Source organism: Silurus meridionalis, chromosome 4 (assembly GCF_014805685.1).
Source record: "Silurus meridionalis isolate SWU-2019-XX chromosome 4, ASM1480568v1, whole genome shotgun sequence".
Taxonomy (NCBI): domain Eukaryota; kingdom Metazoa; phylum Chordata; class Actinopteri; order Siluriformes; family Siluridae; genus Silurus; species Silurus meridionalis.
Genome location: NC_060887.1, coordinates 30,155,832 through 30,168,587, shown reverse-complemented (window position 1 = coordinate 30,168,587; position 12,756 = coordinate 30,155,832). Strand labels below are relative to the sequence as shown.

Sequence of the window (12,756 nt, the reverse complement as noted above, 5' to 3'; positions counted from 1 at the left end):
CAGAGCAAGGCATGGAAAAAAAAGGAGTTCTGTGAGTTAAAAAATGCTGCCTGTCGACAAAAATCTCTCCGCGGTGAGGTCGGGCATGTTCCTTTTAAACTTCTTGATTTCACACATTGTCATGCAAAACTGAGTGACTGTGTCACGGTTAGATAATCATCGTTTCTGTTTTCCTGTGTTAAAAGTTATGCTCCGTCAAATCTGATCGGCGGTGACCAACCACCTCTTCATCAGCATGTGAACTGAGCAGTAATCACTTAACAAGATTAGCCAAATCCTGTCCTTTTTATAAAACACGCAGACCGATAGTGAAGGCAGCAGGACCACCTGAAGAACCGTCGATAAGAAGAATTTGTCTTTTTACTGTTATATAATAGAACAATATTTGAAACAAATGCTTAAATGCACAGTTTAAAAAACAAAAATGCCTAAAAAGATAAACTTTTTCGCTTTTGTCTAATGAAAACCAAATACTTTATAAATAATTATTAATGATTGGATTTAAATAATTCTGCTCAAGGTCACTACAGTGCTGCTAGATGAACCAAATAAATGCTAACCGTGTTAAATTGAATCTGCACATACATATTTAAGGTAGGTCATTAATTTTAGTACATTAAATTATTGATATCATGATGGAAAATCCAAAATCGCTTTCATATCTAACTTACTTCTTATTTGTTCTTGTAATCTGTAGCTTTTTTCACTAGAAACATGAATCGAACTAGTAACTCCTAACCTCAGTAACTCACAATCAACAAGCCTTTGAATATTATCATCTACTGACAATTTTACTGAGTAAAAAAAATAATAGGGAAAAAAAGATCTATGTGTCACCTAAGCAAAAATGCACTGCATATATCACAACTGAAAGAATATCGCACAAGCAAGAGTGCAGTTATATTGAATACTTGCACACATGACAAAGACCATATTCAGTAGGACTGCACAATTTCAAGTGTGGTGTTGCTTTTATACAATAGTTCTATAAACAAAATATTATTAAGTAGCATTTCGAACACAACATGGCTGAACCTTTTTCTTTTTTTGCTCCATTAGGATTTCACCTTTAAGATTTTACCGTAAATTACATTCGTGTAAAATATAATTTACTATGTCTGCTGATGATGTTACTAACAACAATTGTAGTAACAGTTTCAAACTAAGAAATTTCATTTTACATTTAATGTGAGCACAGCTCAGTGCAGTGATGCATACAGTAAAACTAGCAGAATTTCAGTTGAATTATGCTTATAAAATAACTTGCGAGTTCTGCAAAAGATTTGAGAATGGTGATGTGTTCTTGCATGGACTAGCATAAACTGGAAATACTAAATTCAGAAAAGGAGTTTCTGTTTAAATTTCAATTCAAGTGAGCGAAATCCAAATGTATTTTGTTTTACATCAGAGTAATACATTAAATGGTTTGTATGTTTGCTGTTCTAATAGTTTGTGTGTTTCTCATGTAACCTGTTTTGCTGTTTGAGCTTCCATGCAATAATTTAAATAGCAATCGTAACCATCAAAAATAACATTATATTATGTAATATTTATATAACAAAATAAACATTAAAATATATATCAGCACATTAATAGCAAAGTGTCTAAAATAATTTGTGATGCTGCCAATAATCTCATGTGAGAAATGACAAATGGCAGCTGTTGTCATTTTATACCCAAAAAAATAAAATACACGCATAACTGTTACTGAATGCACATGAACAGAGAGGTGTAACAAACACAGAGGGCTGAGTAGATGTGCAAAATATTGAATAAAATTGCCCTCCAGAAGTCAATAACACAGAAGAGAGAACCCACAAGATTAATGAAAATAAACCACCAGTATTGACTACACATTAGTGGCGTACTATTAATTACTTTTCTGTGCCACAATGGGTCCCTAATGTTGACAGCCATGTATATTTATTGCACTGAGTCTGTAAGGAACAACTGAAAATGGACAAACCTATACCTATTTCATGATAATTCATGGTATTTTTGTGGTAGTGAAAAAAGCAGATGAAAATATAATCATTTAACACTATCAATTGTGCCTCAAGTCAAATCAACATACAACTGATATGCCATGAAAATACAAACATTGGTCCACAAAGTAAAACTTAGTTGAGACCATAATCAAATACTAAACTATAGCTACTAAAGTAGGCTAAAACAATTTACAAAATAAAATTCCAGTGAAAATGAGAACAATTCTTGCAAAATTCATAGTATACATTGGATATAAAAATTATATGCACCCATATGAAATGACAGGTTTTTTTAAATAAGACAGAAATAACAATTATCAGATTTGTTATATCATTAATGCAATGTTCTAACACACAGAATCTGAGAAAAATTTTATAATTATTTATTGGGAATATTTATAAATAAAAATAAAAAAATAAAACCCCGCTTGATTGCATAAATCTGAACCCCTCCCAACTATCACTTTGTGAAAGCACCTTTTGCCTTTATTGCAGCATCAAGTCTTTGTGAATAAGTATTTATCAAATTGCAAGGGGATCTTCTGTGTAAAGCTCTTTTCGGGCCATTTTATAGGTTTTCAATGTGATTGAGGATTCCGGTCTCAGCTCTGGCTGGGCCATTCCAGGACTTGAAGTCATGTCTTTATTGATTTTGATATTTTAATTGGGCATTGTCATGTAGAAATAAAGAATTCCTTGTTATTTTCATCTTTTTGACAGAGGACAGAAGGTTTTGTCCTCTATCTTGACAAGTGCCACTGGCCCAGCTGAAGAGAAGCAACCCCAAAGCATAATGCTACCCCCACCATGCTTCATTACCGGTATGGTGTACCTTGAATGATGGTCAGTATTGGGTTTATGTTAAAAATATCCTTCAGAATTATGGGCAAAAACTTCAACAATTGTCTCATCAGACAATAACACATACTCACATATTGTCTGGGGTGACTGAATGAATCTTTTGGTGTAATGCAGATGGGCTTGCATATTCTTCATGGTAGGAAAGAGCTTTGTCTTGCCATGCTATGCTAAAGCCCAGACTTACATTGAAATGAAATGTTCCATGGTACATTCAGTGCCTTTGTTTTTTTTTCCTGATTGGTGGTATTTCAACAGTTTCTTTGGCCACTCTTTGCGACCCATGACTAGTAGTAGAATGCAACCCCAAACATTCAAGGAAATACTACATCAACAGCTGACCCTTTGGTTTTAATCATTTACCTACAGTCTTGATTTTGCATGTGACTGGTTAACTCTGAGGAACGTTAGAGCCCCAATTATGAAAGGGTGTGCAGAATTCTGCATTCAGGGAGGTGTTGCGTTTTTTATGAAAACATTTTTCCAATTGAAATTTGATAAATATCACATAAAAGATGTAAGTCTGACATTTATAGTTATTTCTGTCTATATATTTTAAAGACCTGCAATTTCATGAGGGTGTGTTGCCTTTTTATATCCACTGTATATTATTCAAAACATAATACATAATACCTTTTCTTCTGTAAATGTTCATATGTTTAAACAGAGTACATTTTTAAAGTTTTTAACTATTTTGCAAAATATAAAAATAATGATTAAAATCATTATGTTATCACATCATCAACTACGATACTGAGAAATTTGTCTCATAGGGCGGAGCTGTACTGCACCAGTATAGAATAGGTTGATGTGATATACAATCATACCATCTACAATGAATATGTATGTTTCGTAATTTCCCATATAATCCATGAAACATGCAGTGTTTCCTTTTCCAATACAGAAAGTAGGATGTTTAAATGTGTGCTTGTGTCTGTGAAATACATTCTCAGAGTGACAAAGTAGTCATTAAATGCCACGGTTTGAAGCTGCCAGCTACAGAAGCCTAAAATGACAGCAGGTTTAAGTTCAAGAGTAAATTCGGACAAATGAGGATAACACTGACATGCAAAAAAATGTGAATGCTAAAAACTGAGCATAAAAAATTAAACACAAGGCTAATGTATCCACCAGAGGGCATCACTGCCTGCTTTGTCCACATTTACTAGTCAGTGTTTGTTTCCTTTTCTTAATTTCATGAACTGTTCTCAAATGAAATTTACCATCAACATGTTTTAAATAAAAATTAGAGTAAAAAAAAAAAAATCTAAAAACAAAAAAGTCCTGAGGGTCTAATAAACAGCAGGAACCGGGTGTTTTCCAGTGAATCCAGCTGGCAAGTTCACTGCATCAGCAATAATCCTTGCTGAAAGAATGAAGTTCCCTACAGTAAATAAGTGCACAGCCATTGAAAAGGAAAGAAAAACTGCACCACCTTATGCACACACTATAAACACACTATTGTGGTTGCAGTCAAACAAGTCTGCTAGTCTGCTAGCTAGTTTAACAGGTACTACAGTAGGTGTTACATTAGATAGCACAGTGCAGAATAGATTTGGTATTTTCTCATCAGCTCATTACTGTGACAAAAAAGGAGTAGCACTGACTGTCCTAAATGTTCATTATAAAATACTTGTTAATCCTGATTGGTTAGACTGCAATTTACATGCCTTCAAAATAGCTAAAAAAAAAATCAAGCCTGTGACAGGCATAAAAATAACTCCACAAGTACAACACAACAACAGGGCCTGTTTTTATACGAAAATATTCAATGACTGGGTGGTGTGACATCCCTGTCCCTGACACAAAGGGTCACTGTAAGCACCCAGACGTAGGCATTTTCCAATAACAGCATGTACCAGAACTTTTTATTCATCTCATGCGACGGTCATTTTCTGACAAGGAACAAGTCGTTCATTATTAAAGAATGACGTTTGATACGTTTGAACCACTTCAGTGTTGTGGAATGTTTGCAAAACAATTTCCAGCTGTAAACAATTGTCTGTCAGGTTGCTTTTTTTTCCTCATGTTTCTCATGTAAACTTGAAAGTCCTGAAAACTTCGTATTGGAAAACCTAAAGATTTACCTCAGATTCTTCCATTAATATGAAATAAAACTCTCCTCACCATATCAACAACTACATTCTGTATAAATGCATTTTAAAAAGTGTGCTTTAGTTCCTCCCACAAGAGTTTCGGCTGATGGTGTCTTAAATTTGTAATCTAACAAACCATTGTTGATTTGTTCATTGATAAAGAAGCACTTTTGTACGTCGCACTGGATAAGGGCGTTTACTAAATGCCGTAAATGTGAAACAAATAAATAAACAAATGAATAAATAAATAAGTGTGTTTATGTAACGTGTCTGTCCATTACACAATCTGGAACTATTTGTTAAATAATGGTTATTTGAGAAGCTCGGGACTAATCATGAGATACTTTGCTCGTGTGTTTGCACTGTATGTACAGTCTGCATGCTTAGTGATTACAGACATTCATTAATTGGTAGTAAAGTTCATTATCATTATCCTAATATAGCGTGTAAAAGGCTTAAGTGTCTTTTTATTTATTCGTTTTTACTAATTGCTTTATCCTAATCAGTAACCTGAGGAGCACTGTGTATGAGACAAGGACACCCCTTTCCCCGAATTAGACTCCGAAACCCATCCGAGGACATTTGAGTACTTTATTTCAGTCGAATTCAAATCAAACAACTGCCTCGTTTGTTAAAACGTTGCGAGTAAGAATAGTGAACATTCTACAGCCGACTAAAGACACAGCTTTGACACAGTATTCCCCTAGTGTTTCCAGCTGTGTGTGTGTGTGTGTGTGTGTGTGTGTGTGTGTGTGCTCCGCAGTCCAACTCTAATGACGTGTGTGTAGGTGACAATCCATAAATCAGGATAAGAAACATTCTTTTTACAGTATGTTTATCATGGAAACTAATGTCATGAAATTGCCCAGTGTTTGCTTTTGCCCCACACTGCTCTCCAGTGTACTTGACCCCGGTGTCCTCTACTTTCCTCCCCCCGGGTCGATCTTCTTTTAATAAATAAAAAAAAAATGCTTGGCCTCACTGCTTCACTGACTCCTAAAAAGGTATGGGGCGCAAGAGCTCTTAGATGATCTAATAAATGGTATTCTTTATCATGTCCACCTTTTGTCTTCATAAATTTAGACCAGCTGAAATTGATCACTCCTCCTGGGTTAGGGAGCAGGACTTTATTAAAGTTAAACATGACCACAAGTTTCACACATGATCTGTTAAGGTCACATGTTCTGAGTTCAGCTTTTCGGTCGGTGGTGGGGATGGGATAGATCGAGTCAAGTCAAGTCAGCTTTTACATATTTTACAAAAAGAAGACAAAACTACACAAAACTCAAAACAAACTACTGGTTCAAAATCTAAGGAAATTGAAGATTTTAAGTACACAGTACAAGTTGCAAGATGCTTGATTATTTTTGCTCATTTTAGTTCATTTGTACACTTTAATTATAGACTAATAAAAATAGAAAAAAATTCCAGATTAAATGTCCTTTTTACTGGTTTTCTCTGAATTAGGTTGATAAGCAGTGGCACTTCTTTGAGGCCTTGAAATACAGAACTGCAACTTGCTTAAAAAACACAAGAAGTATTAGCCGGTGTCCTTTCTGTCGCACGTTTATTTACTTTCTGTCTTCCTGTATTGTTGCACTTGAGAGTGAACATTCTGTCCCTTTTATAAACATGCAGTCTGGAGTTTGTGCAATGCAACATGCACCTTTACAAAACAGCAGGCACAACAACTGCAGTGCGACTTCTTGCTGGTATGGAGTTAATTAGGTCACGTGACTGGATCACATGAATAAAAAATATGTCAATGTTTTTTCAACATCTCTGTTATCTCGGTTTGCATTGCACCGTGAAAAATTGTTCTTTCAAATTTTGGGAAATTCATTTGGGGAAAGTGCTTTTTTAAAATCTCAGTTTTCATTGGACAAAAAAAGTGAGAACAGAAAGCTAAAGCTTATGGGGAAAAAATAAACGTTTTCAGTGTGGACGTAGCCTAACGCACCCCTCATTCTCCGTCAATCATTGACTAAATATACATGAGCTATAAACAAACTGCTATAAAATCATTCATCTAAAACAGTGAAAACATTATTATATAAAATGTATACATGTTCAACTGACTTTATGATCATTAAACAAACTAACTAAAGCCAAGCATGAGCGAGAGAAAGAGAGAGAGAGAGAGAGAGAGAGAGAGAGAGAGAGAGAGAAGAGAGAGAGAAGAGAGAGAGAGAGAGAGTCTAAGGCTAAAAGGCTATAACTTTTTTTTGTACATGTTTGTTATTGAGCTGCTTGCCTAATAACACTTTAGCAGATCAGGTCAGGGTTAGAATGTGGATATAACACACATGCACATGTGAATATATGCAGGCTTCATAATGACTTCACATGAGGAAAGAAAGTGACAAAATAATGTGACATTTAACCACGTCATTTATATATATATTATATATATATATATATATATATATATATATATATATATATATATATATTATTAAACCCTTTCAAAAACTGTTTATTTTTCATTTTTTAACCAGATAAAGTTGAAGTGAAAGCAGCAAAGTAGCAGGAGGGAAAATGCAGCGAGCAAATCAAGGCAGAACTGTATTTTCAATATTCTGTATTGAAAAATCTGATATTTTTCTCATGGTATGGTTAAAAGCAAGGAAAATAGTCCCCACATTTCCAGGATGTTCTTGACAATTTTATTTCAAATCAAATGTACATTAATCCCCCGTTTGTCACAGGGTTAAGTTCCAAAATCGATCAATGAAAAACCGAGATAAACGGACGCCACCCCAAAAATGCTATTTTATGTGTACAGTACTGTATTAACATTTTACTTCATTTTATAATTCATAATTATATTTTTATTAATACATTTATTTATTCCAACATAAAACTTCTTAAACACAATTCCCTATACGTTTTTTGGTCTTTCGTGCTTTTCGCCAAAGAGACCGGGAAAATCAGCCAAACTAATGAGTTATGTGGCAAATGCAATTCCGTGATAAACCGGGGGCACGAGATTCGAACCGCGGTAAAGCAGGGATTACTGCATTTAATCATGTTTTATGTGTGAGGAAAATTAGGACATAGAGGATGTTTCTTTTTATAAATAAGTATAAATGAGAATACTATATATATATATATATATATATATATATATATATATATATATATATATATATATATATATATATATATATGGCATAAAATTTGTTACACAGGCAGCAGAAAGGGATTTTTGGTTCGCAACATATAGTGAAGGTAAAAACAATATGTAAGGGACTCAGTGATTCCAATTTCCTGTATAATCTGTATAATCCTGTATAATTCCGGTACAATTATTAATCAAAGGGCACATGAAAAAAGCAAACCAACTGCTTTTACAGCTTCAGCAGTAAGTGAGAAGCTGCTTGTCTTGTATTTTGTTTTCCTACACAGCTGACTGCAAAAGTTTGCATACCCTTAGAACAAAAAGCTGCTTTTTTTTCCCCCTGTGTTTTCATTTTCAGTTTAGTTTATTAACCAGTGTTCTGGTTTTTATCTCCCTCTAAAACAGAGTCTCTCTACCGAATCCCCCAAGATATGTAAGATAAGATTCTAATTCTTCCAGATGCCGTTCACATTTTTGCTTTTGCGTTCTCTCTCTTGTTAGGGGACACACCCACGTTCCATGTTTAACTTCCTGTGATTCTGAGTTTTTCCATTATACAAAGACCCAGTTTTTTCACCCAGAAACAATGGGATTGGACATTAAAACTCTACATATCAACATCATGACAGCACCAGCTTTATTTATTTTATTCTTGCTTTGTAAAACATTTTTGTTTTCATGTCAACAGCATTACACGGTACACAATGGCAATTTTTTTCTTTTAATGCCAACGTGACCATCCCGTAAAATGCCATCACAGGTTTATCATCAACAGCACGCGAGCCAAAACAGAGCTGTTAGATTTATTAATCTTATCCTCGTGTAATAATTTGGGTTAATATACTTAATTAGAACAAAATAAAATTCCTCAGGGTTATTAATGACTGCTGTGTGGAAGACAGCAAATATAAATATGAATTTTCAGTCAACTATACCCCAAATCCTTACATTTTTATTCACTGCCTTAGCTAAAATAAATAAAAAATAAACCTTTCAACTAAAAAAAATCCTTTAAAAATAAATAAATAAAGTTAGAAAAAAAAAAAAGTATTTAAATGTTAACAAAATGTCTCCAATGAACTATGTTTATTTACTTTTTTTTTTTTATTATAAAAAAATTTAATATTGAAAAAAAACATTTTATATTGCGGCTGTAAATACTGGAGCAAATCATTTATTTTGTAAACTAACCACAACTAACATTAAGTCCTGCATCATACTGGACATTGTGAACTTTTCTTTATTAAGAGATGAAATATATATTAGTTCACTTGTTTAATATTCAGAGAGAATCGTCTGCTTCTCCCATTAGGGGTCTCCACAGCGGATCATCAGTCTCCACACCACCCTGTCCTCTACATCTGCCTCTTTCAAACCAACTACCTGCATGTCTTCCCTCAGCACATCCATAAACCTCCTCCTTGGCCTTCCTCTCTTCCTCCTTCCTGGTGGCTCCATCCTCAGCATTCTTCTACCGATATACCCCATGTTTCTACTCTGCACATGTCCAAACTATCTCAATAGCGCCTCCCTCGCCTTGTCTCCAAAACTCAACAAATGACTCGACAAAAGACAGACTTCAAACACATGAAAAACCTCAAACATTTGTTTTGAATGTCTGAAAACTAAGTGTGAATTAGAAAAAAAACTTGCAAGCAATGTTTTTGCATAAAAATTGTGCAACTTGACACTTATAAAGCTGAAAACAAGCATTTCCTCATGTCTTATTCTACAAAGCCATAGTCAGGCTAAGGTTTAGAATGCTGTATCTATATATAGACACACCAGAAAAGCAAAGTTCAGCTCAGATCACTCAAAGTCTGATAGCAAAGTGCTATCAAGCTGCCAGGGTGCAGGCACACATTCTGTGTTGTACTTCTATATCATAACCCTCATCTTAATTATTCAGTTCCTCAACAAATCATTCCTGTCTAAACCTGAAAATGAAGGTTACTGCAAACATTCCTACTAGAATTTTTTTTTTTGGAGTTAAAAAACAAGATTTTTAATAAGAAAAGTAAAAAATGGTGATGTTTGGTTGTAATGGAAAAAAAGACACCTAACACTTTCATTGCATGCATTAATTCATGCTGGTCAGGGTTTGCAATGGCGGAGGAAGGAACACATTAATGCACACACACTCACGCAAGCACTAACGTATGTACTCAATCGCATACTCACACAAACTAACTCACACAATCACTTACTCACATCTATGGACCACCTACCAGCCACAGTTTACCGCCTACCGGCATGCTTGGGAAAGAAGCCAACCTTAAATAACTCCAAACAGACAGTAACCTGTGCTTTATATTATATATATATATATATATATATATATATATATATATATATATATATATATATATATATATATATATACATACACACACACACAACCAAGGAGTAGGTTTAGGGGACAAACACTTTTTCACACAGGGCCATGTAGTTTTGAATTTTGTTTTCCCGCGATAATAAAAACCTTCATTTAAAAACTGCATGTTGTGTTCACTTGTGTTATCGTTTACTAATATTTAAATTAGTTTGATGATCTGAAACATTAAAGTGTAACAAACATGCAAAAAAATAAGAAATCACACCACTGTGTATATATATATATATTTTTATTTTTATTTTTTTGTTACTTTTTTTTTGTAACAATCTATGAATGTAGGTGTATAATGTTAATAATTAAACAAACTAAGCAACTTAAGCTACTGTAACAAAACTTAAAAGTAGTCGATCATTTAGGTAACAATATACAGTACTGAGAATTTAGAGTTTGTAAAAAACCAAAAAACAACAAAAAAAACCAAAAATTTTGTTATAATTGTGTTTTGCGGACTATAAGTAAATATTTTAAATATGCATTTATATAATAAATATTATACATATATGTATTACATATTATATAATATATATTTATATATAAATATATTGCTTTGTGAAACCACTTATTAAGAGCAGTACTTGTAATTTTTATAATCCCTCATTTTGTTAAATTCTTAACACTTTCTGCACAACCTATTTAAACTTCTGACCTCAACTGTAGTTTGCTACATATTGATCATATTTCCCCAATTTCAAAATACTGTTTCCTTTATCAGGCAAAGCTTTAAAGCTGTTACTAGAGCTGAATATATGCAGTGAATGTGAGGCTTAGCACCATACATATTCATCTGATCCATATCCCATGCTAATCAGCAAACAAACACTGTTTGCCCCATGAGCTTCAGACTTGACTGCTTGCTCTCGCCTGCATTAAATTAAAAACTGCATGCTCCAGTGGCCTTTTTGTGCGCTGATCTGATTGCTTCTGCAACAATGTTATATCCGAGTCACCACCAATTACTGTACATGTTCGGTGTTAGTCCTGTGCACTGGACAGTTAATAATTCACAAACATCTAACTCGATCTAAAGACTTTTCCAGCACTATTCAGCCAATGTCTTTCATTATTTATTGCTCCATTCTGATGCTGTTCATTATTCACTGTTGTAGGAGTCAGCATTATATATCCGTTTACCTGTCTGTAGTATGTCATTTGTAAGATTACTGGACCTCACAGTCCTTCACAGAGGACACAATAACACACTTTCCTGGTATGAATAACTCTCCATGTCTATCTCTGAACATGGAAAGTATTACAAAAATAATTGTATCTGTATGTCCCTTTATTTTACTGGATGAATCTGAGGAGGAGAATAGAAAATGGGCTTTTTGCAAACAAAAAGTTGGATTGGCAGGGTGTTGGGGCCATGAGTATAATATACACATAAAAAACATACTCACGAATGTAAGATGACTGGCATGTAGGAACCATATAAAAATACTTTTACATATTTTTCTACAGGTAAAGATGTTTGACGATGCTGGATGTTTCCCTAGAATTCTTTAAACCTGAAATTTTATGACTTGAATTATAAACCAGGTTTCCTGGATTTTTATGAATGTTACATTACAAATAAATGCACATAAAAAGGTCAGCATTAATGCCACAGATATAGCTTAGGTGTACATTCACCCTCAGTTGATGTACCAGGTACAGATTGCCTACAGAAGGTCTGGAGTACATTAATATGAATTAATTAATTAATATTGCATTAATCGAGAGACATTTTGTGCATTTTGGTACTGGCAAAATAAAAGAAAAACGATTTCTGTCTAAATAAATAAATTCTTGAAAATGACATTGGTACATTGACAAGGATGTAGCAATGTAATTTTCAAGAATTTATTTAAAATGACTTGTGTGGTTTAACAATAGACAATAACAAATAAACCAGTATCCTTAAAACTATTTTATCATTTATTTCATTAGCTATAACAAATTCTTTATTTATTCTCTTTTTCCTCCTATGTGTGTCAGTTTTATATAAAGGTATATAAGTGGGACCACTTTTGTGGTTTTATAAAGAGTTGGGAAGTAGTGAAGTGCAAATCAGTCCTTTACTTCACTATTTATTTTTCCAGACATTCAATTATTACATTTTTACACAAATATCTGTACTTTCTACTTCTTACATTTTTAAACCAGACTCGTTACTTTAGTTTGAATCTATTTGCTAACATGATCAATATTTCTTTCTTCTCGGTCCGCACCGTTTTTAGCCCATCAACCGATTTCTTGTCATTTATTTGCGGCTTTTTCAATCTACCACTGGTGTATCATTTCCCGATACTCACACACCAC

The 12,756-nt window shown here is 33.8% G+C and overlaps 1 protein-coding gene across 5 annotated transcripts in view; it reads right to left on the bottom strand.

Moving 5' to 3' along the window:
• slc12a7b (solute carrier family 12 member 7b) overlaps positions 1-12,756 on the bottom strand; it is a 76,707-nt gene that overhangs the window by 32,978 nt on the left and 30,973 nt on the right. The window lies entirely within an intron of this gene.